Source organism: Bombina bombina, chromosome 1 (genome assembly GCF_027579735.1).
Source record: "Bombina bombina isolate aBomBom1 chromosome 1, aBomBom1.pri, whole genome shotgun sequence".
In the NCBI taxonomy this organism is placed as follows: Eukaryota; Metazoa; Chordata; class Amphibia; order Anura; family Bombinatoridae; genus Bombina; species Bombina bombina.
In genome coordinates, this window is record NC_069499.1 from 1227077029 (window position 1) to 1227095000 (window position 17972).

Consider the following 17972-nt stretch of genomic DNA (forward strand, 5'->3'; position numbering starts at 1 on the left):
AAAATGTCACTTGTTTCTCAGCTGTAACCTGCCGTTTCATCAGGCATGATAAAATAAAATAATCAAATGTATGGTAAATACAAATATATTAAAATAATCATGTCATTAAACCCTATTACCATATTACTTTTTATATTGTTCATTTTAATGCATTAAATGCAACATAATTGTTACTAAATATATGCTGTGAATAAAAGTTTAAGTGCTTTCCTGCTCTTCTCATCTTTGTTGGTTGTTTTTTCCCCCCTCCCAGTTACTGGTAATTTATTTATTGCTAATTGATAGGTTTGGTTTTCAGGACACAGAGCAATCATTATTCTTTCAAATCAGCTGATTGAATTAACTAGCTCATTACCTCTCAATACAAACACTAACTGAGTTAGGGCTTTCCTGTGATGTCATCAATGTGACGAGCTGGAACCCTGCAAGGAAATGTGGAAAAACTTTTTATAATCCTGACAAGACCCTATTTCTTATCTGGGTTAAATTAGAATTGTCAGACATTGCAGTGGCTTTTCTTTTTGCTGCAATATAATAAGAAACTCAGATTTATATTTGTTTGAGTGTTGGTGAAAGTAAAAGGGATGTAAAACAGAATAAATTGTTCTTCTCAATGCTATGTTTGTATCCATTTATTTTACTTGATCTTCCTATGTAGAGTGTACATCCATTTTACAGAAACCATTGTGTCAGCCAATTTATGTATTATGTAAAAGTCAATTTGGCTTTGAATAAAAGGCACATAAATGTCAAGATTGAAGGGACAGTCAAGTCAAAATGAAACTTTCATGATTCAGATAGGGCATGCGATTTTAACCCCTTCACTACCGGATCTTTCAAAGAAAAACTTGCCCAAAATACCAGATTTTCTTTAGCATTTTTGCTATCACTCCATTTAAATAGAAATAGAGCCTTGTTTTTTTTTTATTTACCTGTTAAAACTATATACAGTGTGTATGTGTGTGTATATATATATTTTAAAAAACCACCAATTAATTCCTTTAAGAGGGTCAAAAATATTAGAGACCTAGTTGTAAAATCTGATGTAGGTACCAATAAGAAAGATACCATAAACTATCTTACAACAGCTAACAAAGGATCATACCCCTGCCTTAACTGTGCCCAATGTAATTCCATGATTAAGGGGAAATACATAGCACAAATAAATGATAACAAGAAACGTGAAATTAAAGGCTTATATACATGCTATACTGATTATGTAGTGTATATTCTGAAATGTCCATGTGGGCGGGGCTATGTGGGAGAGACCATTAACCCTATCAAGGATAGGATAAGTGCCCATAAATCTTCCATCATAAATCTTCCATCAGATGTAAGGACATGACACTACCTGTGTCATCACATTTTATCAATGCTGGACATACAGTTAGCCAGCTACGATTCCAAATAATTGACCACATACCAAAACAAAGGAGAGGGGGTAACAGAGAGTTACTGTTAAAGAAAAGAGAGGTATGGTGGATACAGCATCTAAAAACACTCAGTCCGAATGGTCTAAACAAAGACTATGATCTTCATTTGTTTTTATAAGTATTAGTGTAAAATAGTTTTGTAACTTTGTATGATATGTTTTTAACAATGTGGGTTGTATCACATATGTTGTAACATAGTCTTGGGTTAAAATCACCAAACATAAACCTTGCATCATAAGAAAAATTGTAATTTAGATACAAAGATTATTCACTAATCATTCTGACCCGTTAGGGGTCAAAAATTCCAAAATGGCATTTTGATTATATGTAGGCAAATCAAGTTAATTGATACACAGGTGCTATAAAAGAAGGTGATTTTTTCCCATAATCCATTGCATGACTAAGGGTCTGTGTTGACTCGAAACGTCGCTGTTTTTATCTTTGTCTGAAACCTCAATAAAGTGAAATTTTATATGAAGAAGTGCTGACGCTATCTTTCTTTTTCCATATATATATATATATATATATATATATATATATATATATATATATATATATATATATATATATATATGTATATATATATATATATATATATATATATATACATATATATTGGGTTTCTAACTGAAATTATTTACATACCGCTTGTGCAATTGTGCAATTATGGCACAAATGCTTGTAAAAACTTCTCTGGATCCCCTTTTTTTCAGAAATAGCAGACATTTATGGCTTTGCCTTTGTTTTTTGGTAATTAGAAGGCCGCTAATTGCAGCTGTGCACCACACTTCTATTATTCCCGGAGGTGAATTGGGTTAATTAAGTAGCTTGTAAGGTTAATTTTAGATTTAGCGTAAAGATTACCCTCACACTTCCCACCCCCTGTAACTTGACTACCGAGACTGCTGAAGCTCAGATGTATATAGAAACGTTGTGCAGTACGATAGCCAAAGTACCGCACCATATATATATATATATATATATATATATATATACACACGTCCAAATGGGTGAGGGGGTTAAACAACCAATTTACTTTTATCATCAAATTTGCTTTGTTCTATTGGTTTTCTTTGTTAAAAACTAAACCTAGGTAGGCACAAGCTGATTTCTAAATTGTTGAAGACCGCCACTTATCTCAGAGCATTTTGACAGTTTTTCAAATTTAGACACTGCTAGTTCCTGTGAGCCATATACACCCTGTTCCAAATTATTATGCAAATTCTATTTCAGTGTCACAAAGATTACATTTTTTTTTTTTTCATTTTAACTCATGGATGGCATTGTGTCTCAGGGCTCTTTTGATCACTGAAAACAATCTCGGACACCTGTGCTAATTAGATTGCCAGGTGAGCCCAATTAAAGGAAAAACTTCTAAAGGAGGGTGTTCCACATTATTAAGCAGAGCACCATTTTCAAGCACTATGGGGAAGAAAAAGGATCTCTCTGCTGCCGAAAAGAGTGAAATAGTTCAATGCCTTGGACGAGGCATGAAAACATTAGATATTTCACGAAAACTTAAACGTGATCATCGCACTATTAAGAGATTTGTGGCTGATTTAGAGCACAGACGCGTTCGTGCAGATAAAGGCACTTTGAGGAAGATTTCTGCCAGATCCATGCATCGGATCAAGAGAGCAGCTGCTAAAATACCATTACATAGCGCTCACATATTGCCTGCTAACGCCGGGTTTTTGCAAACCTGTAATAGCAGCGCTATAGGGAGTTGAGCGGTGGAAATAACTTACAAGTTAGTACCGAGCCGCTCATAACGCAAAACTCGTAATCTAGCCGATAGTTACCTCCTGCAAGCATTTGTGCAATAATAAAACGCTCTAACAAATATGTGCATATTTGTACATTTAGGTTGCACTAATATGTATGTTTACTACAAATGTATTTAGAAGAAAATTAATTAATAAATTCATTTTCTTCTAAATGCATTTGTAGTAAACATACACACTAGTAAAAAATTAAGCAACTTTCTAATTTACTCCTATTATAATTTTTTATTCATTCTCTTGGTATCTTTATTTAAAAAAGCAAGAATGTAAGCTTTGGAGCCAGCCCATTTTTGGTTCAGCACCTGGGTTGAATTTGGGTCTAAATGTAGCCACCAATCAGCAAGCGCTACCCAGGTGCTGAACCAAAAATGGACCTGCGTCCAGGTTGCTTTAAATTGCATGCTCTATCTGAATCATGAAAGTTTAAAGGAGAGACCAAAAAGAATATTGAGTCATCGCCACACACTTTTTATCTATACCCAGGCCAGTGGTTGTACATAGATATGTTTATAATAATTAGTTTGGTGACAAAATAAAATTCTAGGAGCAGGCCATTCCTATTTTCTGGGATTAGTTAAAGGGCCAGTAAATCCACAAAGTAATGTTATATAATTTTGCACATAGTGCAGAATTGTATAACATCAACTTAGCACCAGCTTTTTACTATGTGCAGAATTATATAACATTATTTTCAGATTTTGAGGGTTTACTGGCCCTTTAAGGTACGCCTTAAAATATGCAACTTATACAGTTAATTATTATTATTGCATTTTTTTTTAATCTTTTTTTTTTACTATGGGTGTCAGTAGGTGTTCAAGTTTCGCCTAAGGCCTCGCAAAGTCTAGAGCCACCACTCAATTTATATATAAATATATTTATATATATTTGTGTATTATTTTTAGTCCTTTTAATTGACTTCATATTAAAGGGACATTGTACACCAGATTTTTCTTAGCATAAATGTTTTGTAGATGATCCATTTATATAGCCCATACAGGATTTTTTTTGTAACAATGTATAGTTTTGCTTATTTGTGCTGACTCCTATCCAAGTCCCAAAGTTTTAGAAATAGACTGATGCCTACCTACTCCAGCTGGCTTCTGTTTGTGTAAACAGCCTTTTCATATGCAGGGGGGGGGGTGTCTGCTTTTTGCTTTCCATCCTATTTCAGTGGGTGTTCCAGCCTAACCTTACAGTGCTAAACTGGGAGCTTCTAAGTATGTTTGTTTTTAAAAGGTTTTATACTAGATATTTATATCAGTATCTGTGCATATTCTTCTTTCTAATAGTGTCTATTACATACAGTTATATGAAAATTGGTGTATACTTTAATTGACTGGAAATGTCATTTTAGTTCTACAGAATCCTGGGTAGTCTCAGTCTTTTCTGTTTTTACCTCCTACTCATATATTTTTCTCCATATTCCACAGTTACCTCTGTTCCCTCTGTCTTCCCTTTTTTTCTTTACTGCTTTGTTGTTGAATGTAATTTATCCTATTCCTCCAGCGTCCTACACCTCTCAGATTCTTCTCATTTCCATTCACACACATTGTGTTTTTGTTCCTTTTTCCCCTTGCACATTCTCTCTACTCAATGGTCCTCATCATGTACAATGTAAGTTTCACTATGTTCATCTTGGCTTTGTTCTACTCTTGTATTTTTGTTGTTAATTTTTTGTTGTTCCTTTCTTGCCTGTTGTCTTTATTTCTTCATATCACTCTCACAATCCCCCGCCCCCTCCCCTCGTCCCGTCCTACAGATGCATACTACTTCACTTATAAGTGTAATACTGATGCACTTTTCTTTTCATTTTTTTAGATTTTTGCCAAACAGAAGAAAAACAGAAGATATTCTAGTTGAAAAGGGAACCGAATAATTCACTTTTCCCTCTGTCGGTAAGTAAGCAGAATGGTAATATCAGATAAAATCCGGGCAGGTGCTGGAGCTGGCAAGCAGCTAATACTGAGGGAGAATAGATATATCAATTTAATTAGTAGGTTATTGATCCTTTATTCCCTGTAGAGAGCGTGTATCATATATCACATTAGTCAGTAGGATCCACAACAGTTCCTTCTCCTTGAATGTCAGGAGCACTTGGCCCATCTTGTACACATATTATAAAGCTTAACGCTCAAATTGTTGCTTGGCATTAATTTATGGATATCATAGTCTTTTCCAACTAGTTTTTGTCTCTCTTTCTTTGACGTGGAAGGTTATATAATGATGTTAAAAGAACATGAAAGTCAAAATTCAGCTTCTATGATTCACATAGCGCATGTAGTTTACAAAAAAACATTTATTATTATCTTCTGTTATCAAACTTACTTTGTTTTCCTGGTCCTGGAACTACCTCAGTATGCTCTCACAGGGGGTAAAAACAGCTTAGTTTCAACAAAATATGCTAAGAGAAAGAGGTCAATTTGATACTTGAACTAAATCGGAAAGATTTTTTTAAATTATATTTTGCATCTGAGTCATGAAAATGTAACTTAATTTTGACTTCCTTGAGCCTTTAATAACTGCATTTAGTCAAGGTAAGCGCTACGGAATTTGCCGGCGCTATACAAATAAATGATAATAAAAGATAAGTAATAGCTGGTTTTAAGCTACTAATAGGGTCTTCTATTGGGGTGTTGTACAAAGAGGTGTCTGTTGCAGTAGTTGTGCTGGCACTATTGCAATTACTACACTCATTGATAGTCATTTTGATCACATGTGGACATAGTAAGATGCTTCAGATAAGGAGTGAACACCTCTCTGCCATTCCAGTGCTTGTTCCCTTTAAAGGGACCCTAAATACATTCCCGGCACCTCTCTCTGATCATGGGTACTGCCATTATGGAACCTGGGTTACACTGCAGGTATCAGGAGAGTTGCTGCCATATGCGCATACATCAGTACTAGAATGTAATAAAGTATAAATTTCAACATGGCGGCACCCATAACTAGAGCGAGGCATGGAATAGCCTCAGTACTAAGTATGCTTATGAAATGTTTTTAGTGTTTTAAAGGGACATGAAACCCATGCATGCTCTTTCACGATTTAAAAAGAGCATGCAATTTTGAACAACTTTCCAATTTACTTATTAGCTTCATTCTCTTGATATCCTTTGTTGAAAAGCATATCCTCACTCATTTGCATTGCTATTTCTTCAATAAGGGATATCTAAAGAATGAAGCAAATTAGACAATAGAAGTAAATTGGAATGTTGTTTAAAATTGTATTCTCTACCTGAATCATGAAACTAAAATGGTTGGGTTTAATGTCGCTTTAAGATTTCTTCCTTATGAAAGGGTCTTAAATAGGATTTACATTTTCCACTTTGCCATAGTTCCTACTGTTTGTCTGGGCTTCTTTCTGGTTGAAATAGACTCCATATCACTGATCTCTGTCACATATCTGGATACTTTCAGCTAGACTGGTAGCAATGATCATCCTTTGCTTTATACTATATTCCTGGATCCCCATATGAATCCCACACACTACTCAGCATCTCCTTTCAGAGACTTCCCCCTAGTAAGGGATGTGCTGGATTGTTTCTATCATTACACAGCATCACCCAATTCTATCTCCATTCTACTTGTACCACCTGTACCGTCATGTAGCGATTCCCTAATGGAGGGTGTATAGCTTGTGTTACATGTCCGGTGACTGCTATGGATGTGTAACTTCTAATGCTTCCAAAAGCCTTTTTTTTTTTTGCAATCCTCTATTTCCCCTCAGCAACTCCACTGGGATCCAAAGCAATTATTTATGAGAAGCTCAGTAATAGTGACTGGATTTCTCAGTTTATTGAGAGCAATAATGGCAAAGAGCATTACTGTTCATTAGACCTCTCTGCATAACTTAGTGTGCACTGTGTAGGATGCAGCCTCAGTGGGATTGTGTTAATTATGCACTTTGCTGTACTAGTTAACTACTGAGTGCTTTAGCCATGGCTGGAACTAATAGAGTTAAGTCAGTGCATTATGATGATGTCACAGTAGAAAGGTATATTACACAGCTCAGTCCTGCCTAAAAATAACACTTACTGATTATGGAACTTTTGAAATTTCTAGTAATGCAAATAACTGTAATTATCTTTTTTTTCTAACAACTCTCCTGGGATCCTGAGTCTAATGCACAATATTTATGTGCAGTGCTCCATTTTCATAGAGTTAATGCACTGAGTATTAAGTCACTAATATAGAGGTAGTCAAGCTTTCCTCCTCTGTTGGTGATTATCTCTATGCCTAAAACATCTCAAGCACAGCCAGTAGCAATATTTCCAAAACTATAAAATTATATTGTTTTTTTTAAGTAGCATTCTTCTCACAAGAAGTCTATTAAACAAACAAAGATGTATGGCTGAGTTTTTTAAATTTGATTTCTTCTGTTATGTGTGATCAGTCCACGGGTCATCATTACTTCTGGGATATAACTCCTCCCCAACAGGAAATGCAAGAGGATTCACCCAGCAGAGCTGCATATAGCTCCTCCCCTCTACGTCAGTCCCAGTCATTCTCTTGCACCCAACGACTAGATAGGATGTGTGAGAGGACTATGGTGATTATTCTTAGTTTTTATGACTTCAATCAAAAGTTTGTTATTTTAAAATAGCACCGGAGCGTGTTATTACTTCTCTGGCAGAGTTTGAGGAAGAATCTGTCAGAGTTTTTTACTATGATTTTAACCGGAGTAGTTAAGATCATATTGCTGTTCTCGGCCATCTGAGGGAGGTAAAGGCTTCAGATCAGGGGACAGCGGGCAGATGAATCTGCATTGAGGTATGTAGCAGTTTTTATTTTCTGAATGGAATTGATGAGAAAATCCTGCCATACCGTTAAAATGACATGTATGTATACACTTCAGTATTCTGGGGATGGTATTTCACCGGAACTACTCTGTTAAAGGTCACTAATCCTTTTTAATAACTATTTATCATGTTAAACGTTTTTGCTGGAATGTAGAATCGTTTACATTGCTGAGGTACTGTGTGAATAAATATTTGGGCATTATTTTCCACTTGGCAGTTTTTTTGCTTTAATTGTGACAGTTTCGTTTCTCTTCACTGCTGTGTGGGAGAGGGAGGGGCCGTTTTTGGCGCTCTTTGCTACGCATCAAAAAATACCAGTCAGTTACTTTTATTTTTCCTGCATGATCCGGTTCATCTCTGATAGATTTCAGGGGTCTTCAAACTTCTTTGAAGGGAGGTAAATTCTCTCAGCAGAGCTGTGAGAATTCTTATAGTGACTGTGAATAAAAACGTTGCTTGTATTTTTTATGTCAAATTTAATTATTGTTATTTTACTAATGGGAACAAACCTTTGCTAAAAGTTTTTGTTATTTTAAAGTTTGATGCTATAACTGTTTTTCAGTTCATTATTTCAACTGTCATTTAATCGTTAGTACCTCTTTGAGGCACAGTACGTTTTTTTGCTAAAAAAGATTATAACCAAGTTGTAAGTTTTTTTGCTAGTGTGTTAAACATGTCTGACTCAGAGGAAGATATCTGTGTCATTTGTTCCAATGCCAAGGTGGAGCCCAATAGAAATTTATGTACTAACTGTATTGATGCTACTTTAAATAAAAGTCAATCTGTACAATGTGAACAAATTTCACCAAACAGCGAGGGGAGAGTTATGCCGACTAACTCGCCTCACGCGGCAGTACCTGCATCTCCCGCCCGGGAGGTGCGTGATATTTTGGCGCCTAGTACATCTGGGCGGCCATTACAGATAACATTACAAGATATGGCTACTGTTATGACTGAAGTTTTGTCTAAATTACCAGAACTAAGAGGCAAGCGTGATCACTCTGGGGTGAGAACAGAGTGCGCTGACAATGCTAGGGCCATGTCTGATACTGCGTCACAGCTCGCAGAGCATGAGGACGGAGAGCTTCATTCTGTGGGTGACGGTTCTGATCCAAACAGATTGGACTCAGATATTTCAAATTTTAAATTTAAATTGGAGAACCTCCGTGTATTACTAGGGGAGGTCTTAGCAGCTCTCAACGATTGTAACACCGTTGCAATACCAGAGAAACTGTGTAGGTTGGATAAATACTTTGCGGTACCGGCGAGTACTGACGTTTTTCCTATACCTAAGAGACTAACTGAAATTGTTACTAAGGAGTGGGATAGACCCGGTGTGCCGTTCTCACCCCCTCCAATATTTAGAAAGATGTTTCCAATAGACGCCACCACTCGGGACTTATGGCAAACGGTCCCTAAGGTGGAGGGAGCAGTTTCTACTTTAGCTAAGCGTACCACTATCCCGGTGGAGGATAGCTGTGCTTTCTCAGATCCAATGGATAAAAAATTAGAGGGTTACCTTAAGAAAATGTTTGTTCAACAAGGTTTTATATTACAACCCCTTGCATGTATCGCGCCGATTACGGCTGCGGCAGCATTTTGGATTGAGTCGCTTGAAGAGAACCTTAGTTCATCTACGCTAGACGACATTACGGACAGGCTTAGAGTCCTTAAACTAGCTAATTCCTTCATTTCGGAGGCCGTAGTACATTTAACCAAGCTTACGGCTAAGAACTCAGGATTCGCCATACAGGCACGTAGGGCGCTGTGGCTAAAATCCTGGTCAGCTGATGTTACTTCTAAGTCCAAATTACTTAATATACCTTTCAAGGGGCAGTCTTTATTTGGGCCCGGTTTGAAAGAGATTATCGCTGACATTACAGGAGGTAAGGGCCACGCCCTACCTCAAGACAAAGCCAAAGCTAAGGCTAGACAGTCTAATTTTCGTCCCTTTCGGAACTTCAAAACAGGAGCAGCATCAACCTCCACTGCACCAAAACAGGAAGGAGCTGTTGCTCGTTACAGGCAAGGCTGGAAGCCTAACCAGTCCTGGAACAAGAGCAAGCAGGCCAGGAAACCTGCTGCTGCCCCAAAGACAGCATGAACCGAGAGCCCCCGATCCGGGACCGGATCTAGTGGGGGGCAGACTCTCTCTCTTCGCCCAGGCCTGGGCAAGAGATGTTCAGGATCCCTGGGCACTAGAGATCATATCTCAGGGATACCTTCTAGACTTCAAATTATCTCCCCCAAGAGGGAGATTTCATCTGTCAAGGTTGTCAACAAACCAGATAAAGAAAGAAGCGTTTCTACGCTGCGTACAAGATCTGTTAATAATGGGAGTGATCCATCCGGTTCCGCGGTCGGAACAAGGACAAGGGTTCTACTCAAACCTGTTTGTGGTTCCCAAAAAAGAGGGAACTTTCAGGCCAATCTTAGATTTAAAGATTCTAAACAAATTCCTAAGAGTTCCATCGTTCAAAATGGAAACTATTCGGACAATCTTACCCTTGATCCAAGAGGGTCAGTACATGACCACAGTGGATTTAAAGGATGCTTACCTTCACATACCGATCCACAAAGATCATCACCGGTATCTAAGGTTTGCCTTCTTAGACAGGCACTACCAGTTTGTAGCTCTTCCATTCGGATTGGCTACGGCTCCAAGAATCTTCACAAAGGTTCTGGGTGCCCTTCTGGCGGTACTAAGACCGCGAGGGATTTCGGTAGCTCCATACCTAGACGACATTCTAATACAAGCTTCAAGCTTTCAAACTGCCAAGTCTCATACAGAGTTAGTTCTGGCATTTCTAAGGTCGCATGGATGGAAAGTGAACGAAAAGAAGAGTTCTCTTTTTCCTCTCACAAGAGTTCCATTCTTGGGGACTCTTATAGATTCTGTAGAAATGAAGATTTACCTGACAGAGGACAGGTTAACAAAGCTTCAAAATGCATGCCGTGTCCTTCATTCCATTCAACACCCGTCAGTAGCTCAATGCATGGAGGTGATCGGCTTAATGGTAGCGGCAATGGACATAGTACCTTTTGCACGCCTACACCTCAGACCTCTGCAATTATGCATGCTAAGTCAGTGGAATGGGGATTACTCAGATTTGTCCCCTACTCTGAATCTGAATCAAGAGACCAGAAATTCTCTTCTATGGTGGCTTCATCGGCCACACCTGTCCAGGGGGATGCCATTCAGCAGGCCAGACTGGACAATTGTAACAACAGACGCCAGCCTACTAGGTTGGGGCGCTGTCTGGAATTCTCTGAAGGCTCAGGGACTATGGAATCAGGAGGAGAGTCTCCTTCCAATAAACATTCTGGAATTGAGAGCAGTTCTCAATGCCCTTCTAGCTTGGCCCCAATTAACAACTCGGGGGTTCATCAGGTTTCAGTCGGACAACATCACGACTGTAGCTTACATCAACCATCAGGGAGGGACAAGAAGCTCCCTAGCAATGGTGGAAGTATCAAAGATAATTCGCTGGGCAGAGTCTCACTCTTGCCACCTGTCAGCAATCCACATCCCGGGAGTGGAGAACTGGGAGGCGGATTTCTTGAGTCGCCAGACTTTTCATCCGGGGGAGTGGGAACTTCATCCGGAGGTCTTTGCCCAAATACTTCGACGTTGGGGCAAACCAGAGATAGATCTCATGGCGTCTCGCCAGAACGCCAAACTTCCTCGCTACGGGTCCAGATCCAGGGATCCGGGAGCGGTTCTGATAGATGCTTTGACAGCACCTTGGAACTTCGGGATGGCTTATGTGTTTCCACCCTTTCCGCTGCTTCCTCGATTGATTGCCAAAATCAAGCAGGAGAGAGCATCAGTGATTCTAATAGCGCCTGCATGGCCACGCAGGACTTGGTATGCAGATCTAGTGGACATGTCATCCTGTCCGCCTTGGTCTCTACCTCTAAGACAGGACCTTCTGATACAGGGTCCATTCAAACATCAAAATCTAACTTCTCTGAAGCTGACTGCTTGGAAATTGAACGTTTGATTTTATCAAAACGTGGTTTTTCTGAGTCGGTTATTGATACCCTGATACAGGCTAGGAAGCCTGTTACCAGAAAGATTTACCATAAAATATGGCGTAAATACCTATACTGGTGCGAATCCAAACATTACTCATGGAGTAAGGTTAGGATCTCTAGGATATTGTCCTTTCTACAAGAAGGGTTAGAAAAGGGTTTATCAGCTAGTTCATTAAAGGGACAGATTTCAGCTCTGTCCATCTTGTTACACAGGCGTCTGTCAGAAAATCCAGACGTCCAGGCTTTTTGTCAGGCTTTAGCTAGGATCAAGCCTGTGTTTAAAGCTGTTGCTCCGCCATGGAGTTTAAACTTAGTTCTTAACGTTTTACAGGGTGTTCCATTTGAACCCCTTCATTCCATTGATATAAAATTTTTATCTTGGAAAGTTCTGTTTTTAATGGCTATTTCCTCGGCTCGAAGAGTCTCTGAGTTATCAGCCTTACATTGTGATTCTCCTTATCTGATTTTTCACTCAGACAAGGTAGTTCTGCGTACTAAACCTGGGTTCTTACCTAAGGTGGTCACTAACAGGAATATCAATCAAGAGATTGTTGTTCCATCCTTATGTCCAAATCCTTCTTCAAAGAAGGAACGTCTTCTACACAATCTGGATGTAGTTCGTGCCCTCAAGTTCTACTTGCAGGCAACTAAAGATTTTCGCCAAACTTCTTCCCTGTTTGTCGTTTATTCTGGACAGAGGAGAGGTCAAAAAGCTTCTGCTACCTCTCTCTCTTTTTGGCTTCGTAGCATAATACGTTTAGCCTATGAGACTGCTGGTCAGCAGCCTCCTGAAAGAATTACAGCTCACTCCACTAGAGCTGTGGCTTCCACTTGGGCCTTTAAGAATGAGGCTTCTGTTGAACAGATTTGCAAGGCTGCAACTTGGTCTTCGCTTCATACTTTTTCCAAATTTTACAAATTTGACACTTTTGCTTCTTCGGAGGCTATTTTTGGGAGAAAGGTTCTTCAGGCAGTGGTTCCTTCTATATAATGAGCCTGCCTATCCCTCCCGTCATCCGTGTACTTTTGCTTTGGTATTGGTATCCCAGAAGTAATGATGACCCGTGGACTGATCACACATAACAGAAGAAAACATAATTTATGCTTACCTGATAAATTCCTTTCTTCTGTTGTGTGATCAGTCCACGGCCCGCCCTGTTTTAAGGCAGGTAAATATCTTTTAAATTATACTCCAGTCACCACTTCACCCTTGGTTACTCCTTTCTCGTTGATTCTTGGTCGAATGACTGGGACTGACGTAGAGGGGAGGAGCTATATGCAGCTCTGCTGGGTGAATCCTCTTGCATTTCCTGTTGGGGAGGAGTTATATCCCAGAAGTAATGATGACCCGTGGACTGATCACACAACAGAAGAAAGGAATTTATCAGGTAAGCATAAATTATGTTATTTTATTGCATGAAGTCTGTTGTTTGCCATTGGCCGGGTCTTATTTATGGGTCTCTGAGAGTATTATGAAGTGCTGTAGATAAACCGTTAAAGGGAAAGTGTACTGTAAAATTTGTTTCCCATTAATGTGTTTCTAATGACTTCTGATACCAGCTGCAGAGGATAAAACATATGAGAACATTTTGTTTAGGTTTATTTTTGTATATAAATAGCTGTTTTTGTTCTATGAATCTAAAACCCAATCAAATGGACTAAGCTTGCAGGGAGCACATATTTTATCTTATCACTCTATTACACAAAAAGCTTCCTTATCTTGTATTTATAATATATTTCCAAGCATTTATGTGCTTATTACTGCAGAATTGAAATTTTCAGTAAAGTTGACAGTTTCATCAGGAAAAAACATATATTTCAAATTAGAAAATAAAAATAAAGGGGCAATTTTTAGATTTTTTTCCCATTTATAGCTACACCACTGTCTTTATTTAAAGACGGGTACTATAGGATTATTTGGTGGGGGGGGGGGGGTAACGGGACTCAGTCAAAGGGACATTAAAATTTTCTATCATTCTTTTGAAAGAGTAGCAAATAAGAATGTTAAAAATATATTTCTCTTGTTAAGTGTATCCAGTCCACGGATCATCCATTACTTATGGGATATTCTCCTTCCCAACAGGAAGTTGCAAGATGATCACCCATAGCAGATCTGCTATATAGCTCCTCCTCTAACTGTCATATCCAGTCATTCTCTTGCAAGCCTCAACCAAGATGGAGGTCGTAAAAGGAGTGTGGTGTTTTATACTTAGTTTATTCTTCAATCAAAAGTTTGTTATTTTTAAATGGTGCCGGAGTGTACTGTTTATCTCAGGCAGTATTTAGAAGAAGAATTTGCCTGCGTTTTCTATGATCTTAGCAGAAGTAACTAAGATCCATGGCTGTTCTCACATATTCTGAGGAGTGAGGTAACTTCAGAGAGGGAATGGCGTGCAGGTTTTCCTGCAATAAGGTATGTGCAGTTAATATTTTTCTAGGGATGGAATTTGCTAGAAAATGCTGCTGATACCGACCTAATGTAAGTAAAGCCTTAAATGCAGTGATAGCTACTGGTATCAGGCTTATTAATAGAGATACATACTCTTATAAAAGTGTAATATAAAACGTTTGCTGGCATGTTTAATCGTTTTTATATGTATTTGGTGATAAAACTTATTGGGGCCTAGTTTTTTTCCACATGGCTGGCTTGAATTTTGCCTAGTAACAGTTTCCTTAGGCTTTCCACTGTTGTAATATGAGTGGGAGGGGCCTTTTTTAGTGCTTTTCTGTGCAGATAAAAATACTGACAGAGACATTCAGTTTCCCTCTGCATGATCCAGGACATCTCTGGAGGGATCAAAAGGCTTCAAAGTCGTTTTTGAGGGAGGTAAAAAGCCACAGTAGAGCTGTGGCAGTTGTTGTGACTGTTTGAAAAAAAACAAAAAAAAAACACGTTTTTGTCTTTTATTATTCCATTTTGGGTATTAAGGGGTTAATCATCCATTTGCAAGTGGTTGCAATGCTCTGCTAACTTGTTACATACACTGTAAAAATTTCGTTAGTGTAACTGCCTTTTTTCACTGTTATTTCAAATTTTGACAAAATTTGTGTTTCTTAAAGGTGCAGTAACGTTTTTTTATATTGCTTGTAAACTTGTTTAAAATGTTTTCCAAGCTTGCTAGTCTCATTGCTAGTCTGTTTAAACATGTCTGACACAGAGGAAACTACTTGTTCATTATGTTTGAAAGCCATGGTGGAGCCCCATAGGAGAATGTGTACTAAATGTATTGATTTCACCTTAAACAGTAAAGATCAGTCTTTAACTATAAAAGAAATATCACCAGAAGATTCTGACGAGGGGGAAGGGGGAAGTTATGCCGACTAACTCTCCCCACGTGTCAGACCCTTCGCCTCCCGCTCAGGGGATGCACGCTAATATGGCGCCAATTACATCAGGGACGCCCATAGCGATTACCTTGCAGGACATGGCTGCAATCATGAATAATACCCTGTCAGAGGTATTATCCAGGTTGCCTGAATTAAGAGGCAAGTGCGATTGCTCTGGGGTTAGGAGAAATACAGAGCGCACAGATGCTGTAAGGGCCATGTCTGATACTGCGTCACAATATGCAGATCATGAGGACGGAGAGCTTCAGTCTGTGGGTGACATCTCTGATTCGGGAAAACCTGATTCAGAGATTTCTAATTTTAAATTTAAGCTTGAGAACCTCCGTGTGTTGCTTGGGGAGGTATTAGCTGCTCTGAATGACTATAACACAGTTGCAGTACCAGAGAAATTGTGTAGGCTGGATAAATACTATGCGGTACCGGTGTGTACTGATGTTTTTCCTATACCTAAAAGGCTTACAGAAATTATTAGCAAGGAGTGGGATAGACCGGGTGTGCCTTTTCCCCACCTCCTATATTTAGAAAAATGTTTCCAATAGACGCCACTACATGGGACTTATGGCAGACGGTCCCTAAGGTGGAGGGAGCAGTTTCTACTTTAGCAAAGCATACTACTATCCCGGTTGAGGACAGTTGTGCTTTTTCAGATCCAATGGATAAAAAATTGGAGGGTTACCTTAAGAAAATGTTTATTCAACAAGGTTTTATTTTACAGCCCCTTGCATGCATTTCGCCTGTCACGGCCGCGGCAGCATTCTGGTTTGAGGCCCTGGAAGAGGCCATCCATACAGCTCCATTGACTGAAATTATTGACAAGCTTAGAACACTTAAGCTAGCTAACTCATTTGTTTCTGATGCCATTGTTCATTTGACTAAACTAACGGCTAAGCATTCCGGATTCGCCATCCAAGCGCGTAGGGCGCTATGGCTTAAATCCTGGTCAGCTGACGTGACTTCGAAGTCTAAATTACTCAACATTCCTTTCAAGGGGCAGACCTTATTCGGGCCTGGTTTGAAGGAAATTATTGCTGACATTACTGGAGGTAAGGGTCACACCCTTCCTCAGGACAGGGCCAAAGCAAAGGCCAAACAGTCTAATTTTCGTGCCTTTCGAAAATTTCAAGGCAGGTGCAGCATCAACTTCCTCCGCTTCAAAACAAGAGGGAACTTTTGCTCAATCTAAGCAGGCCTGGAAACCTAACCAGTCCTGGAACAAAGGCAACCAGGCCAGAAAGCCTGCTGCTGCCTCTAAGACAGCATGAAGGAACGGCCCCCTATCCGGCGACGGATCTAGTAGGGGGCAGACTTTCTCTCTTCGCCCAGGCGTGGGCAAGAGATATTCGGGATCCCTGGGCGTTGGAGATCATATCTCAGGGATATCTTCTGGACTTCAAAGCTTCCCCTCCACAAGGGAGATTTCATCTTTCAAGGCTATCTGCAAATCAGATAAAGAAAGAGGCGTTCCTACACTGTGTGCAAGACCTCCTAGTTATGGGAGTGATCCATCCAGTTCCGCGGACGGAACAAGGACAGGGTTTTTATTTGAATCTGTTTGTGGTTCCCAAAAAAGAGGGAACCGTCAGACCAATTTTGGATCTAAAGATCTTAAACAAATTTCTCAGAGTTCCATCTTTCAAAATGGAAACTATTCGGACCATCCTACCCATGATCCAAGAAGGTCAGTACATGACCACAGTGGACTTAAAGGATGCCTACCTTCACATACCGATTCACAAAGATCATCATCGGTTTCTAAGGTTTGCCTTTCTAGACAGGCATTACCAATTTGTAGCTCTTCCCTTCGGGTTGGCTACAGCCCCGAGAATCTTTACAAAGGTTCTGGGCTCACTTCTGGCGGTTCTAAGACCGCGTGGCATAGCGGTGGCTCCTTATCTAGACGACATCCTGATACAGGCGTCAAGCTTTCAAATTGCCAAGTCTCATACAGAGATAGTTCTGGCATTTCTGAGGTCGCACGGGTGGAAAGTGAACGAGGAAAAGAGTTCTTTATCCCCACTCACAAGAGTCTCCTTCTTAGGGACTCTTTTAGATTCTGTAGAAATGAAAATTTACCTGACGGAGTCCAGGTTATCAAAACTTCTAAATGCTTGCCGTGTTTTTCACTCCATTCCGCGCCCTTCGGTAGCTCAGTGTATGGAGGTAATCGGCTTAATGGTAGCGGCAATGGACATAGTGCCATTTGCGTGCCTTCATCTCAGACCGCTGCAATTATGCATGCTGAGTCAGTGGAATGGGGATTACACAGAATTGTCCCCTCTGCTAAATCTGGATCAAGAGACCAGAGATTCTCTTCTCTGGTGGTTGTCTTGGGTACACCTGTCCAAGGGTATGACCTTTCGCAGGCCAGATTGGACAATTCTAACAACAGATGCCAGCCTTCTAGGTTGGGGTGCAGTCTGGAATTCCCTGAAGACACAGGGATCGTGGACTCAGGAGGAGAAACTCCTTCCAATAAATATTCTGGAGTTAAGAGCGATATTCAATGCTCTTCTGGCTTGGCCTCAGTTACCAACACTGAGGTTCATCAGATTTCAGTCGGACAACATCACGAC

The 17972-nt window shown here is 39.6% G+C and overlaps 1 protein-coding gene across 1 annotated transcript in view; it reads left to right on the forward strand.

Annotated features, from left to right (window-relative positions):
- Positions 1–17972, forward strand: part of SMPD3 (sphingomyelin phosphodiesterase 3) — a 492747-nt gene that overhangs the window by 232163 nt on the left and 242612 nt on the right. Inside the window, exon 3 of the mRNA XM_053700472.1 lies at positions 5036–5112. The gene's annotated coding sequence lies outside the window, so the exon portion shown is untranslated. The remainder of the gene's footprint in view (positions 1–5035; positions 5113–17972) is intronic.